Raw genomic sequence first — 22,719 nt, forward strand, 5'->3', positions numbered from 1 at the left:
CAGCGATAACCCTGGAGGCAAAAAGAAAAGCAAGAAACTAGTGGGATTTGAACTCAGGGTGTTCAATGTAGAGACATGTGATGAGTCATTTATTTTCATTTGTAAAGAGTGAGATATCTGCTTCATGTGTCCGAGGCAGAGAGACAACAAGAGCACTGCTTTGGCATATGAGGTGCTGGGGCTAGAAACTGGAACCTCCTGCACTCAAGTCCTGTGCTCAGCCCACTGAGCCTCCTCCCTGGCATGTATGTATATGTTTATGTATATGCATATGTTTATGTATATGCATATGCTTATGTATATGCATATGCTTATGTATATGCATATGTATATGCATATGTATATGCTTATGCATGTGTATGTGCATGTGTATGTGCATGTGCATGTGTATATGTATATGTGTATGTATTCTTCCCCAGAGCATAAATCTGAATAACGGTCAACAAAACCCATCATTCTGGATAAGTCTTGTCAGAAAAAGGGATCAGCCGAAGACAAGATCCAACCAAGTTTATAACTTGGGCTAGTAGAATGAGCATGCCCCAAATCTATGATGATTTCCGATATGAACTATGAAGCCAATAAGTGTCTGTCTATAGTTTGTGGGGAGGGGGGAATCAGCATGGAGCTTGAGACAGAACGCATGATTAACTATGACCTTATTTCAGACATACCGCAGCTTCATAACTCTTGCTGGGCGGAGGGGGGGGGAAGAGCTCTCTGTTTTTGATTTCCCCAGCCTAAGAATGCTATTGTTCTGTTAATGAAGCAAAGCAATTCTTGGTTTCAAAGGAGTTAAAAAAAAATTCCCAGTGATTTTGCATAGGAACTGGGATGTTTCTCCTTTCTTGCTCTCCCCTCCCTGGAGACACTTAATGATAACCAAATGTCCCTGGAGCTTGGGATACATGTGAAATGTACCCAAAACATTTTGCCTAGAAAGAAATAAACGTGACCACCTTTGAGGGATATGAAGAAGACCCCTGCCAATAGCTGAGGTTGATTGATGATGGTGATGCCTGTGAATTTATTCTCAGGGCAACCACTGAGCAGGAAAGCAGCTCAGGACCAACTTCTGATTTGTACTGCTCACCAGAGAAGTCACAAAAGGCGACAAAAAATGAGATATGTTCTTTGTTGTGAAGGCGTTCCCTTGTGTGCTTTCTATACAATTTCTTTTTACCAGTTCCTTAATGTGACCATTTACACAGGGCATGTCCGAGGTTTGAGCCCCCAGTCCCCACCTGCAGGAGGAAAGCTTCATGAAGCAGGTCTGCAGGTGTGTCTCTGTGTCTTTCCCTCTCTATCATTCCCTTCCTTCTTTATTTATTGGCTTTACCCAATAAATAACAACAATAAAAAAAGAGCCTAGTAGGTTTTAGAGTTAATAGATTTACTAAGCAGAAGGAGACTGCCCCTCCCACATCATTTCATTCCTTTGTCAATATTTTAGTGAATTCTCTATATGTAGAGAAAAAAAATTATCTGTTGGTTTTCTGAAAATTTGTAGACTTTCAATCTCCTTTTTCTTAGAAGAAGGAAAAAAGTTTTTTACAAAGCACTGCTCAGCTCTGGCTATGGTGGTACCGGGGATTGAATCTATGACTTCAGAATCTCAGGCACGAGACTTTTGCCTGACTATTATGCTATGTCTCCTTCCCTGAAGGTGTCTTTTGAGAATGTAGTTCTTGGGGTCAGGTGGTGGTGTGACTGGTTAAGTGCGCTGTTACCATGAGCAAGGTCCCAGATTCGAGCCCCCAGTCCCCACCTGCAGGAGGAAAGCTTCATGAAGCAGGTCTGCAGGTGTGTCTCTGTGTCTTTCCCTCTCTATCATTCCCTTCCTTCTTTATTTATTGGCTTTACCCAATAAATAACGACAATAATAAAAGAGCCCAGTAGGTTTTAGAGTTAATAGATTTACTAAGCAGAAGGAGACTGCCCCTCCCACATCATTTCATTCCTTTGTCAATATTTTAGTGAATTCTCTATATGTAGAGAAAAAAATTATCTGTTGGTTTTCTGAAAATTTGTAGACTTTCAATCTCCTTTTTCTTAGAAGAAGGAAAAAAGTTTTTTACAAAGCACTGCTCAGCTCTGGCTATGGTGGTACCGGGGATTGAACCTATGACTTCAGAACCTCAGGCATGAGACTTTTGCCTGACTATTATGCTATGTCTCCTTCCCTGAAGGTGTCTTTTGAGAATGTAGTTCTTGGGGTCAGGTGGTGGTGTGACTGGTTAAGTGCGCTGTTACCATGAGCAAGGTCCCAGATTCGAGCCCCCAGTCCCCACCTGCAGGGGGAAAGCTTTGCGAGTGATGAAGGAGGTCTGCAGGTGTCTCTCTTCCTATCTCCTCCTACACTCTTGATTTCTGCTGTCTCTATCCAATAGATAAGACAAATAGAAAAAGAGAGAATGCATCTCTCTTCCTATCATGTCTCTGACATATAAAGTTACTTGTAAGAGCCCTACAAATCATTTCATTCTTCCTTCCTTGCACCAAAACCTAAGTGTGATCCAGCAGATTAAAAATCTTCCCATTTGGCACGGAGCCCACACAGTGGTGTTCCAAATGACATTTCTCCTGGAAGCTGCCAGCCTTGGATGATCAGCCATCCATTCCATGACAGGGTGCGTAACTCACTGCTGCGAGAAGCCTTCTCTCAGGAAACTCTTATGGTCTCTGTCTCAAGTTCCAGGGGCCCATGGTCCTCAGGCCCTGCAACGTTCCATCACGGGCCATCTTTCAGAAATGACCCAGGATGTCTTGGATACGGAGACGGTCTATTTCATCAGCATGTTGACAAACTCCACCTCCCAGCCAGAGATTCTTGCTAGCTTATGTCATTCTATGGAGTTGAGGAAAGTTGAGTTCATCTCATCAACTGTTCCATCTGCTTTTCAGAAAGGCCTTGTTCACTCTGTTTGTTGCTCTGACTCACACATAGTGTCACTTTGCATGGGTTTTCTGTAGCTTGGCCATGTGCAGTTCTCAAATCTTTTTTTTTCCATTTTATTAGAGAGGAAAGAGAGAAATTGAGAAAGGAGGGGGAGAGAGAGGGAGAGAAAGACATCTGCAGCCCTGCTTCACCGTTTGTGGAGCTTCCCCCTATTTATTTATTCCTTTTTACTGTCCTCGTTGTTTTATTGTTGTAGTTAGTATTGTTGTTGTGATTGATGTCATCGTTGTTGGATAGGACAGAGAGAAATGGAGAGAGGAGGGAAAGACAGAGAGAGGGAGAGAAAGGCAGACACCTGCGGACCTGGTTCATCACTTGTGAAGCGACTCCCCTGTAGGTGGGGATCTGAGGGCTAGAACTGGGATCCTTATGCAGGTCCTTGCACTTTATGCCACGTGCGCTTAACCTGCTGTGCTACTGCCCGACTCCCAGTCCTCAAATCTTATGCGACTATTTGTTTCACTCATCCTTAAAAACTCGTTTAAAGGGGAGTCAGACGGTAGCACAGCAGGCTAAACCCACGTGGCGCAAAGCGCAAGGACCAGCGTAAGGATCCTGGTTCGAACCCCCAGCTCCTCACCTGCAGGGGCATCGCTTCACAGGCAGTGAAGCAGGTCTGCAGGTGTCTGTCTTTCTCTCCTCCTCTATGTCTTCCCCTCCTCTCTTCGTTTCTCTCTGTCCTATCTAACAACAACTATAATAATAATAACTGCAACAATAATAAAAACAACAAGAGCAACAAAAGGGAAATTAAATAAATAAAATAAAAAAACTCATTTAAAAGAGTAATGTGGGTATAAAAATCAGTCACTCTCAAAGCATGAAGCCAACCTTTCCTTTTTGATGAGCTGTGTACAAAGATTCAGCGTGGTGGTGGCCACCTGGCTAAGTGCTCACATTACAATGCATAAGGACTCAGGTTCAAGTCCCTGGTGCCCTGCTTGTAGGGGGAAAGCTTCAGGAGTGGTGAAGCAGGTTTGCAGATGTCTCTCTGTCTCTTTCCTCTCTCACCTCCTCCTCCCCTCTCAGTTTCTCTCTGTTTCTGACCAATAATTAATAAAAATAATTTTTAAAAAAGTCAGTAAAAGATATTTAAAAAAATTCAACATGGTTTAGTTTGTAGATATGTGCTCTTAGAATCATCTCTGTGGCTTGGCACAATTGTGCTGAAGAAGGCTCAGCCCATCTCGCTCTCTAAACTTGTCATTAGGGCTGGGTGACCGCCCACCTTGCAAGCACATGCATTTCTCTGTGTGAAGCCCTGGCTCTGAGCTCCTAGCACCACATGGAAACATAGTGGACAGCTGTGGAGAAACTCCATGGATGGTGAATTAGGGCAGGGATAGCTCCTCTGTCTATCTCTCTCTGTCTGTCATCCCCAGCCACGCCACCTCCTGCCAAAAAAAAAAAAAAAAAAAAAAAGACAATGAAAAATAGGGCTGGAGTGGCTTTTCATCAATATGATATATATCTGAATCCCCAGACTCATTTCCCAGTGCCACATAATTTTTTAAAAGTATGATTTATTAGATAAATAATAATAATTTACAAGGCAGTGACCCCTCTGAAGTTTTGAATTATGATAAAAAAGGGGGGGCTGTGGATTGTGTTTAAGAAACCCCTGATCGGCAGTTTCAAGACTGAGATGGAAAAAGAAGCAAGGGGCCGGGTGGTGGCGCACCTGGTTGAGCGCACATGTGACAATGCACAGGGACCCAGGTTCGAGCTCCTGATCCCCACCTGCAGGGGGAAAGCTTTGGGAGTGGTGAAGCAGGGGTGCAGGCGTCTGTCCCTCCCCCTCTCCATCTCCCCCTTCCCTCTTGCTTTCTGGCTGTCTCTATCCAATAAATAAATAAAGGAAGAGAGTAAAAAATTTTTTAAAAATGCAGAAATAAGTGAAGCAAAAAGGAGAATGGGGATCCAACGGAACAATACTTTTTCCTGAAATTATGAAAATAGATAAGAAAATTAGTCATTTACCTTCCTAACCTAAGCATATTCCTTGTGGTCAGAAGCATTCTGCTATATGCATGGAGTACTCATTTTTACCGGAGAAGTTTGGATTGAGATCACTTTTCTCCCATCTTTTCAGATTTTATACCCATGAATCAGGAGAATGCTTTGTCTGTACCTGCCTTTGTCTGTGGAATGGCTTATGACATGATAGTTATCAGGGCCTTTGAAACCTTTGGACAGAAAGGTCATAGTGTTGCCTCTTTTGAACAGAGGCTCTTGGGGTCAGGCATGGGAGCACCTGGTTAAGCACAGACACAACAGGCCACAAAGACCCAGGTTCAGGCCCCTGGTCCTCACCTGCAGGGGGAAAGCCTCACAAGTGGTGAAGCAGGGCTGCAGGTGTCTCTCTGTGTCTCTCTCCCTCTCTATCTTCCCCTCTCAATTTCTTTCCTGTCCCTATTCAGTAATAAACAAATAAAAATATTTTAACAACAACAAGAACAGAAGCTCACTATGTGTGTCTTGCTTATAACTACAGTTTCCAGCTGCTGGTTCACCTCTATAAAAACATTTTTCTTCCTGCTGGAATTAGAGGGTCATGCCAGGCACCTGCCCCAGCTGAAAAGATGCTTGCTGAAAAGTCTTCTCAGCTGTCCATAAGAACGCCAGCTCCTGAGGCGACAAAGCTATTGGCCAATTAATGGTGTTAATGGTGTTTTACTGTGAACATATATGCTACCTTCTTATAGGAGAAAAGATCCTTCTGGGGGGGAGGGAGAAAAGTACTTTGACATTAGTCAATATTTACATACCTTCTTAGAATGCTTGCTCTTGTTTTTACGTTTTATTTGTTTTCGATAGAGAAAGAGAGAACTTGAGAGAGAAGGGGGAGATAGCTAGAGGGAGAGAGATTCCTGCAGTATTATTTCACTGCTCCTGAAATGTCCTTGCTACAGTTGGGGAGATGGGGGCTTGAACCCTGGTCCTTGCACACCATAATGTATGCTCTTGACTAGGTGTGCCACTGTCTGGCCACACTACGTATTTTCAACTGAATTGTCTCATTTTCACTAGCTTTTCTACTGTGTCTAATATTTGGTGTTTCAAATTTTATAGATTGTATTCATCAGTTCTAAAATCGTAATTTGATCGTTTTGTTACAGATTCCACCTTTCTGGTGAATTTCCTCTTGTTGTCACTGAAGTTTGTATTTTTATCATTAAAAAAAAAAGTTTTATGATCTTTTCAATTTACTGAATATAGACAGAAATCTAGCAGAAAGGGGGAGATAGAGAGGGAGAGAGACAGAGACACACTTGCAGCCCTGCTTCACCACTGGCAAAGCTTTGCCCCCTGCAGGTGGGGGCTGGGGGCTCAAACCCAGATCCTTGGGCATTGTAATGTGTGTGCTCAGCCAGATGTGCCACCACCCGGCCCTGTCACTTAATTTTAAAAAACATTTCAAATATATTTAGTCTTAGACTTTGATAACACTAGTACTCAGTCATCAATAACTTTATATTTTGTGTTTATTTTTATCTTGGGTTATGGTTATTTCTTCCTGTCTCCTAACATCCATGGTGATTTTAAATTAAATACTGGGTTGGTGGAAGAGTCATGGGGTATTGCTTCTTTGTTTTCTTATGAATATAAAAAACATTATCACTTTTCTGACAGTCCAATCATCCATGGGCTTTATAATACATATATCAATAGATCATTTTACATCGGTTGTTGTTTAAGGTATGCTGTCAGGTCAGGAAAACTTGGACATGGGGCACAGAATTGTGAGGATGTGAAGAATTCTCGCATTTTAGACATGGGCCAGTTTAGCTACTGCGTGTGTGAAAGAAAGTCGCTGTGTGCTGTTGTTAAAGACTCCATTCATAATCTTTTTCTTTAAATATTTTCTTTATTATTTATTGGACAGAGATAGAGAGAGGTTGAGAGGGAAGAGGGAAACTGAGAGAGAGAGAGACAGAGATGACAGAGAGATACCTGCAGCCCTGCTTCGCTGCTTGCAAAGCTTTCCCCCTACAGGTAAGAAACGGGGGCTTGAACCCTGGTCCTTGCACATGGTAACAGGTGCACCACCACCTTTCCCCTCCTATTCAAAATCCTAAAACTCAAGCACGGGATAGTTTTAAATAGCAATGGAGTCCTACCTAGCTTCTAACAGATGGCCGTGCACATTTATCCAAAGGCTGTGCTTTATCTAGACTTCCTTTACCATGCTCCCCTAAAAGCCTTGCAGGATTTCTAAATATTATGCAAAGTTGACTTTGAGCACCCTGACCCCTGACTGTGTGTCAACAAAAATAATTCTCATGATGGCACATAGCACACGCACCAACGAGAGAGTTTTCTCCCAAGCGAGGACAAACCATCGCAGGATATACATGGAGAAGGGCCCACTGGGGGATCTACAAGGCTCTGGGGGGCACGTGTGAGAGAGGCCAGTTGTAGCAGCTTCCCTCTCCTCCCTCCCCCCACCTCAGGTCACCCAGGCTCACTTCCTCTGCAACAATCCCATCCAGTTCAATCAGGAAGAAAAAGCTCTTTCATGCAGATCCCTGCTTCCTCTCCTCTGAAGCCCGGCGTCTCAAGCTGGCTCTGGGGTGAGTATTTCTGTGCTGGGCTGCCTCCTCCTCCTGCACCAGGCCGCTGGGAGGCAGGTCAAACAGCAGGTTCCAGGTTCCAGGAGGGCAGACGAGGAGGAAAGGAAACTAAAGTAGCACTTGCAGAAGCTCGGAGAGAAAAGCAGCACGTGGTGGTGGTGGTGGTGGTGGTGGTGGTGGAGGAGGAGGAGGAGGAGGAGGAGGAGGAGGAGGAGGAGGGGGAGGGGGAGGGGGAGGGGGAGGGGAGGGGGAGGGGAGGAGGAGGAGGAGGAGGGAGGAGGAGGAGGAGGAGTGAGGTGACATCTGAAAGAGAGTGAGAGACCCACCTATGGTGAAGAGGGAAGTGGAGAGCCTCTGTGGTTACACTTGTGAACAAGCACAAGCAGGAAAGCTGCCTTTGTGAAGAGAGCACCTGGGGTGGAGGGAGCGCCTGCAAGTAACTAAGTTTGATTATGTGTACAGCACTGAGGCTCCAAAGTCCCAGGTTCAATCCCCAGCACTGCCATCAGCCAGAGCTGAGAAGTGCCCTGGTAATACATCTGTCGTCTGTCCATCTGCCTGCCTATCTATCTATCTATCTATCTATCTATCTATCTATCATCTATCTATCTATCTATCTATCTATCTATCTATCTTCCTAAGCAGTGAAGCCCTAGCTGTGGTCTCTTTCTCTCCGATTGTGTCTATCTCTTTCTATCTGAAAGTCCACCCAAGGACCGGGTGGTGGTTAAGGACCTGCATTCAAGCCCCCTCAGCATTCCCACCTGCCAGGGGCTGGGGCGGAGGGGAGAATCTCATGAGTGATGAAGCAGGGCTGCATCTCTCCAAATTATTCCTTTCCTTCTTAATTTCTCACTGTCCTATCAACTAAAACCATAAATATTAAAAATTAAAAATAGATAAACAAAATATATAGGCTTAAAAAACAAGTCTACTTGGAGTCAGGCTAAGGAGATAGCATACTGGTTCTGCTAAAAGATTTTCATGCCTTAGACTCTGGGTCCCAGGTTCAATTTCCAGCAACACCATCAGCCAGAGCTGAACAGGGCTCTGGTAATAAACAAACAAATAAATAAGTCTATTTCCCAGTGAAACCCTAGCAGAGACAAAATGAAACCAAACAAACAAACAAAAAGAAAAGCAAGAGAAATCCAGTGAGTAAATTGGGGTGTGGTAGGGTGATAGGGAGGCCCTGAAGGTCCGTCATGACCTACCAAGGCCCCTGTGAGATACCTCCAGCCTCCAGCATTGGTACAGTTGTCATGATGTACACAAGACAAAGCAAAACGACCCTAGTCTCTCGCATAAGATTTCTCTCAGTGGCATGCACCCAGTAATAGAAACATAACTGCTCTTGATATGTATAACTTAAAGGCCGATTATTTTTAAACAGAGGGCTTGAAAAGCCTTGAAAACGTTTACTGAATGAATGGTGTCAGCTACTTTTTCAGTTAAAATAATATTCGACAGGTCAGCAAGGAGACATCAAAGATTTTGTTTTTTTTTAAAAAGCCAGACAATTTGGTACAACTCAGAGAGCAGAAGCAGAAACATCAAAGCCCAGGGACTGTGTACATTGGACAAAGCACGAGGCCTTTCTGCTCTGTAACACGCTGACATACCTTCTGTGGTGTGGTTAGACCTCTTGAGGGAGTGCCAACCACTCTCTCTTTTCTTTTCTTTTGATTTTATTTCATGTCACTTTATCTTATTTTATTTTAGAGCTGCCTGGTTCTCACTGCGGCTGTGTGCCAGCACTATGCATCCACCACTCCTAGTGGCCATTTTTTTCTTTTCTTTCTTTTTTTTTTTTATTGGATAAGACAGATTGAGAAGGAAGGGGAAGAGAGAGCAAATGAGAGAGAGAGAGAGGAAAAGAAACGCCTGCAGCCCTGCTTCACCACTCATGAAGCCTCCCTGCCTCTGCAGGTGGAGAGCAGGGGCTTGAACCTGGCTTCTTGAGCTTGGTAATATATGTGCTTAACGGGGTGCAGTATCGCTCAGAGTCCCCTGCCCCCCCCCCCCAGCCACTCTCTTTCCACGCACATTGTCACATGAAAGACACTTTCAAGTCCTTTGGGATAAAAGAAAAGTTACTGTTGGACTCAGTGGCTTGGACAAGAGAAGTTTCTACTGAGAAAGCCAGTCAAGGCCTGATACAGTGTAGGCTGTTGATAGAGGATATTTCTTCTTGGCTTAAATTGCCTTTGGAGGGCTGGGTGGTGGCACACCTGATTGAGCACACATGTTACAATGTGCAAGGACCTGGGTTCAAGCCCCCGGTCCTCACCTGCAGGGGGAAAGCTTCCAGAATGGTGAAGCCGGGCTGCAAGTGTCTCTCTGTCTCTGTCTCTCTCATTCTCCCTCTATATTGCCCCCTTCTCTCTTGATTTCTGGCTGTCTCTAATCAATCAATAAATAAAGGTTACTTATTTTTTGATTTTATTAGTGACTTAATATTGAGTTACAAAATGGCATGTCAACAGGAGTATAAATCCACTCCATTCCCACCACCAGGGTTCTGAATCTTCAGTCTCCCCACTGCAAGCCACCGCAGTTCCCCCAAGGTTGGAGACATGGGCCAACCATCATCTCTACAACTCTGTCCACATTATACATAGTTGTCCCCTTTCTCTTCCTGATCCAATCCACACTTCCCCTCCAAGCCACTCATGACAACATTCCTACCCCATATGTCCCTCTCCTTCTCCTCTTCTCTCTCCAGGTCCTGATGGAGCTGGAGTTCAAAGCCCTCTTATCTTGTCCTATCACTTCTCCCCTTCTGGAAGTATAGCTTAAGGTTATTGGGGGGGGGCCTCAGAAGGTAGGGATAATTAAAAATTTTAAATTGCCTTTGGGAGTCAGGATGTAAGGATTCCTGGAGCAACCTGTCCTCTACTGTCCCCCTCAGCTCTGTGAGTCCTGAACTCATTGCTCAGGTTCTGGCAACTGGTAAGTGAGTGTGTGTCCCCTAACAATCTCATGATGGTGTGGCGTGTTCAGTAGCTACCTCCCTGCCGAGTCATTTATCATTGGATTTCATATTTCCCCCCCTATAGTTTCAGCAAGTTCTCAGAAGAGTTCTTTCTTTTTCTCTTTCCTGCATGCAGGAAAGACAGGTAGGGTTGTTTCTGACAGTGCTGATCCTGGGAGGCTCTGTAGGAAGGCTGCTGGAGCAGAATGACTTCAGAGCCTGGGATGGCTTAAGGGACAGAGTCCCTTCCGCTGTCCTTTAACAGGCTCCTCCTGAGCTCAGTTTCAGAAGTCAAGTTAGTCTTTGACTCAACAGCGTCATGCAGACTGCGGACGGGGAGGCCTGATCCTTGGACCTGGGTGGCTGTGGATGGCCACACCACCTCTGTCCCTTACCAGTGGAGATGGGGCGGGGGACGTGGAGGAACTCTCTCACATTTCCTGGGCACTAGCCTTCTATCAGATGGGAGCAAGGACCCCAAGTCTTAGAGGCCTGTCGTTGGAACTACAGTGATTACATCGTGCTTTTCTGTAAAGTCTGAGCACTGAGCAGAGTACCAGTTCTCCCTCTCCACCTTCAGAATCCATGAGCACTGATGGGAAAAGCTTTCCGTGAGCCAGGGAGCCAGGAAGAGGCAGACACAGGCTGATGAGACATCATGTCCATGTCTATTTTTGTCATTTTGTGACCTGTCAGAATGTTAGAATCGGAACAGGTGAATGAGGGGATTATGTGGTCTCCCTCTTCTCTGTTCCCCTTACGTCCTGATCTCCGCACCCCCACCCCCAGTCCCAGAGCTTGAAAAGCAAGTGTGGGCAGAGATTCCTCAGACCAACCTGCCCCGGGACCGGAATCCGGATCCTTTTTCCCACCACCCACCAGAAGACAAAGCTGGGCTTCCTCTTCACACCCCGTCTGCCTCCACCCACCCCCCCCCCTTATAGCCTGCCTCCAGGACCATTCTCTCTCTCCCTCTCTCTCTCTCTCTCTGTCTCCTTCTCCTTTGATCCGCAGCTTCCCAAGGCCTTTGACCGGTAGCTTTTCCTCTGGCTTTGATCGCTTTTACATTGACAGTTGTCAATCTCACTGACAGTGGATAGCTGAGTAGTTATGTCATGCCTTTGCTTGGAGCCCAGATGTTCACCCGGGACCTTAACAGCCAGTGTGTGAGTACTTCGAGGTACTGAGTCAGGCCCTCTGGGATGTGTCCCAACGCCTGCCAGCAGTCCCCTCCCCCATGGTTCCTGTACACAGAACACCCTAAAGTGTCACCCACCTCAGTGCCTTTGCCTGTGACCTCCTTTTAACACCCCCAGTCAACACCACCTTCTCTGAGACCCAATCAGAGTCTCCTGCATTATCAACACCTCTCCTGACCTTCATACCCAGACAAGGGCTAATGGCTCCCTTCCCTGTACCCCAGAATGGCCTGTGATTCCCTAGGACAGCACTCACCTGCTGGGAATACTGGGCTACCTGATGATTACGCATGGTTAAAGTCAGTGAACTAAGGGGGGGGGTCATGTGATGTGCAGAAATCATTTTAGCGTTAGCATATGATGTGACAACGGGCTATAATAATGCCAGATCAGAAAAGGTTATGTAAGAGGCTTCTCCTGGGAGCATTAGTCTCCTGGGATCCACTTTCCTGAGATCTTCTTTCTTGGGTGCACTTGCTTGGAAGCTGATGGCTGGAGAATGGACTTTTGACAGAACCTAACCCACCCTGCCATGTGGCTAATGTTAGGCCTTGTCCTCTTTCATCTGTTCAGAGTTTTGAAGGATTCTGGTTTTTTTTCCTTCTCTTTATGATTTTGCAAATAATAATAATAATGTTGGTCAGAACGAGTCACAGAGTCACTAAAAATATGTTTGTGTTGCTGTAGATATGATGACAATACTGGATCCTGGAAGAGGCTCAGATTTTACTCCGATATTTCAGAACATATATAGAGAAACCCTGGCTTCAGTTCCATCTGGGTTTAGAAAGTTCATGGTGATCTCTTAGTGGTGATGACACTTCCTCTGGAGTCAGGGGCTGCACCCAGCCTTCTGCTCAGAGTAACATTCCAGGACTCAAGGATGAAATTCAAGAGAGAGAGGGCTGGTGTTGCTCCCTCTGGTGTTTGTATGTTCAGTCAGTGATCACAAACTGACTCTTTTTTTCTGAGTTCATCCCAGTATCACCTGGGAGAACCTGGATGGAACTGGGGAAACTCCATGGATGGGGGACGGGGCCTTGGTGTATCTCCTCTCCCCTTAAAAATAGAGTAGAGTGCGGCCTGATGGGGCCTGATAGGACCTGATGGTGGGGCTGATGGGGCCTGATGGACAGAAAGATCCTGATAGTTCCTGATGGGGTCTGATGGGCATTGCCAGACTAGGCCTGACAGGGCCTGACTGATGAAGTGTAAAGGGGACTGCAGGACAGGGCCTAACTGGGCTGACAGAGAGGGCCTGGTGGACAGGGCCTGACGGGGTTTGACTGGGCCTTACTGGCAGGGCCTGACAGATGGGGATGATGGGGCTGTATGGGACCTGAGAAGGCCTGATGGTTGGGGCCTGACTGTCAGGGCATGATGAAGCCTGATTGTCAGGACCTGACAGGAAACTTACTGACAGGGCATGACAAGGCCTGATGGCACCTGACAGATGGGGCCGGACGGGGCCTGACAGGGCCTGACGGGGCTTGGTAGATGGGGTTTGATGGGGCTGGATGGGGCCTGATGGGGCATGATGGGGCATGATGGGCCTGATGGGGCCACCATGACGTACAGGACCTGACAGTGCCTGCCGGGGCCTAAAAAACAGGACCTGATGGGGCCTGACAGGATCTGATGGAGTCTGATGGACGGGGCCTAATGGACTGGGCCTGATGGGGTCTGGGATATGCTGGGGCCAGACAGTACCTACCTGACAGGGCCTGAAAGGGCTTGACGGATGGGGCCTGAAGGGGTCTGTGGGACAGGGCCTGACAGTGCCTGACTGGGCCTCTTACAAAGGACCTGATAAGCCCTGATGGGACCTGACGGGTCTGATGGACAGGGCCTAAGGGATGGGGACTGACAGGATCTTATGGATGGAGCCAGATGGGGCCTGATAAATAGGACCTGATGGGGTCTGACGGGGTCTGACGGACAGGACCTGACGAGGCTGGATGGGGCCTGACAGGCCCTGACTGACAGGACCTGACAGACAGGGCCTGACATGGCATGATGGACATGGCCTGACAGGGCCTGACTGACAGGGTCTGACAAACAGGGACTGACATGGCATGATGGACATGGCCTGACAGGGCCTGACTGAAAGGACCTGATGGTGCCTGACGCAGGGGGCCTGCCCTATGGTGCCTGACAGTGCTTGATGGAAAGGGCCTGACAGGGCCTGAGGAACAGTGCCTGATGGGGCCTGATAAACAGGGCCTCATGTGGATCCTGATGGGGTCTGATTGGCAGGGACTGACAGGGCCTGATGCACGAGGTCTGCCAGACGGGGCCTGAGGGAGCCTGATGGTGTCTTCTGGACAGAGCCTGACAGGGTCTGCTGGACAGGGCCTGATGGGGCCTGAGTTAGCCTGGTGGGGGCTGCATGATGGACGCAGTCTGATGGGGCCTGCCAGACAGGATCTGCATGACAGAGCCTTACCGGGCCTAACAGGGCCTGATGCATAGGGCCTGAGGAACAGGCCTGAGGGGGCCTGACAAATGGGGCCTGACAGGAACTGATGGAGCCTGACAGGGCCTGACTGCAGCACAGTTTCCAGCCTGAAAGAGCCACTGGGGGAGCAGTTCTGTAACCACCCGGTGGACACAGGGCCCATAGGGGGGCTCCCCTCGCTGCATGCCGGACGCCATGCTGTACTAGCTACAAAGCCACTTTTGAACACCTGCAGGTGACTTTGAGCTGACCTTGACCTGGTGCACTGGGACCTGCAGGGAGGTGGACCCAGTGCCCCACAGCTCTTCCGGAGCCCAGAGGTGAGTGACCACCCAGCATTTGCAGTCCCTGGGCCGCATCCCCTGACAAGAGACTATAGAAGTTAAGAGTACGTAACTGAGCTGGGAAGGTAGGTCAGTGGCTAGGGCGCAGGACTGGCAGGCCTGAGGGCCCAGGTTTGACCCCTGGCACTGCCAGAGCTGAGTGGGCCTCAGGTCTCTCAGAAATAAAAATCAGAGCCAGCAATAAGGTTAAAAAGAAAAAAGTAAAATAGATTTTTTAAAAAGTTAGAAAGAAGAACAGAAAGGGAGACACAAAACAGAAACTGAGTTTAGAGTATTGCATCACAGTAAAAAAAAACTGTGGGGAGGGGTGGGTAGATATTTCAGCCCCACTATGGAGGGTGGGGTAAGGACACAGACCTTTAGTAGCAGGAGTGGCATTAATATAAACTCCTGTTAACTTATAGTCTTATAATCACTAATCAATATGAGCGGGGGTAAAATAGATTGAATGTCTCAAGACCTTTGGTTCATAGACCCCAGTTCTTAGTATATCAATCTAAGCCTTCAATCTAAGCCCTTAAGGTCTCAAATTGGTAACTGGGTTGAATTTTAACAGTGGGCTTAGATTGTTAATACGTTTCTAATACTGACTTTTTTTTTTTTAAATATTAAACCACCTGTAATCTTAGACCAGAGAGACCAGAAGCAACTGGTCTTTTCAGTATACAAGATGTAGCTAAGTGTAAACAGCATTAAATGACACAAAGGTCTTGTATGATACAGAAAATCCTCACCAATAATTTTCAAAGTAGATTAAGTTCCCAAATAACTTGGTTATAATAATAAGTATCTATTGCCTTCATAAACTCTAAGATAGCAGGAACCTTACCCCTTCTCTGTTAAGCCCATCTTTCTCCCAGTCTTGGAACCTCTGGGGCTTTGCTCATTTTACTTCATGCTTCTGATCCGTACAATTTGCATCAGCCAATCTCAACCAAATCAATGCAACCAGTGCTACCTTGGCAAGTTTCATTTCAGATTGTGTCCAGAGACGTCGGGCATGGGGTATAAACCCTTCATCTCCATTACTCTGCCACCATTGCCGACACCAATCTGACTGCCCTGGGCAGACAACCCCACCCATGTGTCCTGGAACCTCCCCTCCTCAGACCCCTACCCCACTTGGCAAGGACAGAAATACATTGGGAGTGTGGATCCACCTGTCAACACCCATGTTCAGTAAAGAAACAATTATAGAAGCCAGAACTCCCACCTTCTGCTCCCCATAAAGATCTTTGGTCCATACTTCCAGAGGGCATAAAGAATAGGAAAACTTCCAATGGAGGGGATGGAATATGGAACTCTGGTGGTGGGAATTGTGTGGAATTATATCCCTCTTATCCTACAGTCTTGTCGATCATTATTACACCAATTTTTAAAAAGAAAGGGAAACATAAATAAGTGAATAAATAGATAAAGCAGATCATTGACCCTTGGAGACTGCCCATGCATGCCAAGAGCCTGGGGTTATTTCTAGGACCTTGACATACACTTAGTCACATCTTCCACCCCAGGCCTTTGCTTCCTCCCCCCTTTCCTGCTTTCAGGTGGAAGCAGGAGGTAGGTGAGTGCTCTCCAGTCCCAGAGAGGGAAGCATGCTTCCTTGGAGAGACTCTTAGAACTTCCTTGGATGACTTCATGCCAGACTTTGCTCCACACACAACACTTTAGACCTGAGCTCTGTGCTGTTTGCTTGACACTCTCTTGGTCCAGGCCAAGAAGCCAAAGAGCCCGTTCCGCATCCTCCCTCAGCAATGGTGACCATGTGTATCAATCAAAGAACAACTGCTAAGCGAGGAGGTAAAGGTCTCCGGCTCTGCACAGTTGCACGGGGCTGAGCTTCTTATCACAGGCACCAAAAGAGGCCTGTGCAGACCCCAGCAGGTTTCCAGATGACCCGGCGCATCACTGGGTGTTGCAATAACATGAAAAGAAGCCTTGCTCTGCGTTGGCTGGTCTGAACATGGACCTCTTGCTCTCCAGAGATAAATATAGGAGCCTCATCAGGTTACTAAGCTGCCATTGAACTTGGGCCTCAAAGGAAAGCCCTCACTCACCATGCCTGCCAGGCCTGTCTTCAAAGGCTGTCACAAATAGAGACAGTGAATCACAACCGCACCTGCCCCCACCTTTATCAACTTCCCTCTGTTGACTTCTCTTTGCCTTTGGAAAGTGCTATCAGCTGATTTCATCAGAGCCCAATGAAGATAACAGGGCAGGGCCCTGACTCCTGATCTACCTTATTGTCGACGCGTCTGTGTTTTCTGAAATCTCGAGTTCATCTAGCAGCATGGGGGCTCTTGGAAATGCTTCTGTCTTAGGGGTTAAGAAGGCAATAGATAGTTATTTCTATAACCAGATTATTTGGCAATTGGGTTAATTTTGAAAATCCTATTGTTAGGATTTGCGGTATCTTATCTACAGTGGACATCGAATGCCTTGAACTGAGTAGATGACTATCTGACCTTTCTTTCCTCAGACTCTCGGGAGTGTGTGGAGCTCTAGACTTGGTTTCACTGTTATATTAAACGTCTCTTGGAGTGCTCTCAATCTGCCATTTGAAGTCATGCTGAAAACCTAATCTTTTCCTTTGTTTAAAATTGAAAATGGGATTTTTCGGGAGCTTGAGATGCTCATTAAAATAGCTTTTGGAGGGCTTATCTGCTGACAGCCTCCTTGCCTTCAATTTCTTCTCTCCTTTATCAGATATTGCAAGGCTGGGTTTCTTCAAAACAAATGTTCAAATGTGCTTTGTGACCGATCTATGGTACACCCAGCTGCCTAATTCTTATTAATGTTACCAGATCTGAATGAAGTCGAAAGACAAACCTAGTACTCATATGAATTCAAAATATAATTTCTGCTTACTGTATTTGATAGTAACATTTTAAAAGCTATTTTGGGGGGCTGGGCAGTGGTGCACACGGTTAAACGCATATAGTACTAAGTGCAAGGACCCACACAAGAATCCTATACATATTTTGTTAGATGCATGCCTAAACATCATTGATGCTGGCGTAAATGGTTCTACTGTTTCAAATCAAAGTTGATCAACTGGCAGTCTCAATTTCAGAAGTACAACATCACACCTTCACGTGTGAGTACTTCATCTGCTGGTCATTATGCCAGGTCCCCTGCATTGCTCGATGCTGTGGTCTATTTACATAATCACTGTTTTGCCTGAGACCCGCCCTGCTTGCAGGGTACTGGTTTAATCCCCACTGGTTAGAACCTTCCCAACAGCTGCGATGGAAGCTTGCTACCTTTGCGCTCTTTTTCTCTCCACCCCCTCTCCTAGCCATTTCCTTTTCCCACTTGTCACTTCTGGCTAAAGAGATGTATAAAAGGCATTTTTCTCTGATCAGTAACAAAAATTACATTGCATTCCCGCTCAGCCACGTGTTCCAGAGTCTCTCTCTCCGGCGGCACTAGCCCGGCATTCACCCATCCATCCACCCACCTCAGACTGTCAGTGCCACCTCTCACCTCCTCACCACCATAGTTTTCAGTCTGAGAGTTTGTTCTGTTCTGTATTGCTGGTTTGTATGCTGTTTTTTTTTTTTTGTCTTGCATATCTGAGTGAAACCATTCTGTAATTGTCAAAAAGGTATGATAATATCATTTTTAATAGCCAAGTTAGTATTCAATTGAATGACTCTATCTATCCATCATCTATCTAATCTATCATCTATCTGTGTATGTATATACAAATATATATCCCATAGATTCCATGTTTTTGTAATTGTGAGTTAGACTGTTATACACTTCTTAGACACTTTTAAAAATTATTTAATTTTAATTTTTATTTATTTATTGACCTGATAGAGATGGCAGAATTGAGAGGAGGGGGGGGAGATGAAGAGGGAGCGAGTCATAGAGACATCTGCAGCACTGTTTCACCACTGGTGAAGCTTTCCCCCTGCAGGTGGGGACCAGGGACTTGAACCTGGATCCTTATGTGTTGTAACATGTGCACTAAACCAAGTATGGAAGGAGCCAGGTTCTATCCCCCAGTTGTTTCTATCAAAACAACCTCTCTATTCACTCCCAGTCGGCTTTTCCTGTTCGTCTGGTCGAAAGCAATTTCTGTGTCCACAGTTCAAAATACTAATTGTACAAACCAACTTCTAGAAAACTCAGTGGATGCAGGTGTGTGTGGGGGTAGGGGGTAGGATAAACTTTTGGTGATGTGTATCAGTCTGCTACGGCCAGCTGAGACAAAAGTCTTTTTTTTTTTTTTTAAGAGAGAAACCTCTGAGAACTATTTTTAAAAATCTATTTATTAATGGATAGAGACAGAGAGAAATTGAGAGGGGAGGGAGAGATAGAGAGGGATAGAGACAGAGAGACACCTGCAGCCCTGCCTCACCACTGGTGAAGCTTTCCCTCTGCAGGTGGGGACCAGGGACTCAAACCCAGGTCCTTGTGCACTGTAATGTGTGCGCTGCTGAATGGAACCTCAGATAAAAGCCTTTCCAAATAATTTGTCTTTCCTGGGAGCTGAGAAGCTTTACATTTTTCTCTTCTGATAGGATTCAGTTATCTACAGAGATACTTATAATATACATGCCCAGAGGTCCTTTTGTCAGCCTTGTAGATAGATTTAGAAAAACGTTATCAGCCCCCCCATCTTCCCAAATCGTGCACAAGATCAGCCAGTAAACATTTATTTTTATCAAGTGTGCCTCAGGGATAAGATATCTTATAGCTGCAAATAGGAGGCCTGACTGCTGGTGCAGCACCTCTCAGTTTGACGGATATTCTTGCTCCTATCATCTGTTAATACTCGCCTTAAAAGCTAAGGCGCCTCGTGAGCCTCAAGTTGAAATCTGGCTCTTCCAAGAGGCACTGAGTCACTTGGAGGGGGTCTGTTTCGGATCACTGGTGTTGTAAAGTGTAGCACACTTCCTAATCCTGTTTTGATAAGCGGTCTGTCATTCCACACATAGCTATCTCCAGTAGATCCTCCGTGCTGCCTCCTCCAAACACAGATCCGCGGCTCCAGACGTGGTTTGTGCAGAGCTCAGACCAGTTCCTCCCTGTCCACCCTCTGACTCTCCTGTCCCTACAGCTAATTCCAACCTCCCTCCTCCAAAATTTGGCGCCCCTAGCTCTTCCTAAAACTCTCATGCCTCACTCTGGAGGGAAAACTGTCAGCTTTGCACTTCCTGAAATTTGAAAGGAGCTGTTTTCCTGCCCTACCCCGGGGGGTGGGGGTGGGGGGTCTTGAATTCCTAGTTGGGATAATACAAGCTTTGGGTATCCTTTGCTTGCTATTTCTTACTTATTTTATTTATTTATTTATTTTTATTTCTCCTTTGTGTGCGACTGGTTGAATGAGGTTAGTTGTTGGGAGGGAACTAGAGATTGAAAGAATAAAATGTAATCATCTGTATTGTTCTGATCACTGAATTCTACCATGAATTTACACATCAAGCCAACTCTTAATTTGCTGTAAAATGTACAATAAGTCTCTCCTTTCTAATTATTTATTTGAGTCAGTGTAGTGAATTTTTTTCTCCTAGTTTAAGATAACTTCTTTTCTATTAAAGTTCTGAGGCTAGAATGACCATATGTTAAGTGTCAGATTTCTATATGCTGTTCAAGATTGAACTTACCTTTAGGTATGAAGACAACTAACATTTCATTTCTTTTTCTAAATTTTATTTTTTTTAAAAAAATTATTAGTGATTTCATAATGATTAACAAGATTGAAACATAAGAGGGGTACATTTCCACACAATTCCTACCACCAGAACTCTGTATCTCATCCCCTCCCCTGATAGCTTCCCTATTCTTTATCCGTCTGGGAGTATGGACCCAGGTCATTATGGGGAGCAGAAGGTGGAAGGTCTGGCTTCTGTAATTGCTTCTCTGCTGGACATGGGCGTTGACAGGTGGATCCTGTTTTTGTCTTTTCCCTAGCAGGGTAGGGTTCTGGGGAGATGAGACTTTGGGACACATTGGTGAGGTCATCTTATTTATTTTGTATAGAGGCAGAGAGGAATTGAAAAGGAAGGAGGAGAGAGAGAGAGGGAGAGGGTGAGGGAGGGAGAGGAGAGAGAGAGAGACAGAGGAGAGAGAGAGGAGAGAGAGAGAGGGGGAGAGGGTAAGGGAGGGAGAGGAGAGAGAGAGAGACAGAGGAGAGAGAGAGGAGAGAGAGAGAGAAAGAGTCCTGCAGCATTGTTTTACCGTGAAGCTTCCACCCTGTGCTCCCTATGAGAAATCTGACCCCCCTAACATTTTCTTTCTAACAAGTAAACAGATAGATGAGCAAATCAAAGAATTAGAATAACCAAGGTTGGTTATCTGACTTCCAACTTTAGGATCCAAGCCGACACAGTAGTTTGTAGCCAGAAAACACTTGTAAATTTTTTAATGGTGACAAGCTAAAACATTAAGAGTTATACCTAACCTGACTTGGCCCTGTACTTAGAGGATACAGACATAAATACACAGGCATACATACACATATAAATCTACATATACAAATTTGAATTTAGAAATCTGTCATTTGATATTTGCACTGTGTTTCTCTTTGTCACAGCAAGTTTTGCATTATTTTAAGCGTTTGACCAAGACCCCTTAGATCTTCTTTATAGAAGGCAGTTGTATTTCAGGAATTAAGAGTTGCTTTCTTTTCTTTAATCAATTTTTTATCAGGGAGATTGATGGTTTACAATAAATACAGTTGTTGGTACATGTGTAAAATTTCTCAATTTTCTGCACAACACTCTCCCTCCCCAGCCTAGATCCTCCTCCACCATCAGGCAACAAGACTTGAACCCCACCTCCCCCCACTGTCCTTTACTTTGGTGCAATACACAAGAGTCAGGGTTATTATTCTTATCATCATTATTCTTTATTTACTCATTTATTGCCACCAGGAGCATGGTGCCAGTGCTACAAATCCACTACTCTGAGTAACCATTTTTTTCCTCTTCCTATTTTATTTGACAGGACAGAGAGAAATTAAGAGGGAAGGGAGACAGGGAGAAAGAGAAAGAGACCTGCAAAGACACGTGCAGGCCTGCTTCACCACTCATGAAATTTCCCCTCTGCAGCTGGATCACACCCAAGTCCTTGCACAGGCTGCTATGTGCCCTTAACTGGGTGCACCCCTGCATTACCCTCCAAAAGACGTTTTCTTGTTGCTAGTTTCAGGATAGGAACTCCACCATATTATGAGTATCATGTCATCATCCAAAAGGAATCCTTTTGTTAGGGTTCCTCTGACAAAAAAAAAAAAAAAAAAAAAAAAGACTTGGTTTTCTTGTCTTATTTGCTAAAGGGAAGTGTTATCAAAACTAAACGTCTGTCAGTTTTGACCTGATAGGAAAATCCAGGCATCTCTGGAGGAAGCTTGTGCTTGCTGGGAGGAGATCAGGGGGTCTTGGGATGAGGGATAAATAAATAAGGGAAGGAGCTTGTTCTCATGTGTAAGTGACCCAGTCAGTGACTGTCAAGGCCGACACTATGTGATAAAAAGAATCAGAAGAATATTCTGCCAAGTGCAGAACCCTCTCTGAAAAGGTGGGCTCCAAGTTTGGAACCAATTTCCAACTTTTCTTTATCGAGCTTCATCTCGGCATTTTCTGTTCTTTAGAAGTCTTCTCCGAGACACTTCACTGAAGGGTTGAAATGTCTTGTAGTCACTGAAGAATGGTAACATCTGCAGCAGCTGGGGGGGAGGAACATGACTTGATGAGAAAGAACAGAATAAATGTCCGAGGACAGATTTGATTCAGCAGGTATCTCTCTCTCCACTGCATTATCTGCTGGTAGAAAATGGACCGTGGCCAGGACACCCTCACACAGTAGCGACTGACCTTATGTGAAAGGAGGTTGGGGGGGGGGGCAGCTCTTCTGGAAGCAGTTTCCTTGCTACTGAAAAGGAAAAATAAAATTAATCTGGCAAGTACCCAGGGAAGATGGTGGCCTTTGTGTGGTCAGAATTGGATAAATCAAGCAGAGCTGATTCCTCAGGAAGAAGCAGAAAGGCAAGATGTGAGTTAGAACTAACCACAAAGGAGCATAACAAATATTCCTCTCCCACCACGTCCAGTACTGTGGTTGATGTGGGTTTTTTCACAGCCCAGAACAATGGGTCCAGTTTGTCAGGTGACGTGCAGGAGCCTTAGGCAGAGTGGTAAATCCCTTCTTTTGTACCCAAGGTGCAGCCACTAGTCATCATTAAGGAGATAAAGCCGG

This window comes from Erinaceus europaeus, chromosome 2 (assembly GCF_950295315.1).
Source record: "Erinaceus europaeus chromosome 2, mEriEur2.1, whole genome shotgun sequence".
Taxonomy (NCBI): Eukaryota; Metazoa; Chordata; class Mammalia; order Eulipotyphla; family Erinaceidae; genus Erinaceus; species Erinaceus europaeus.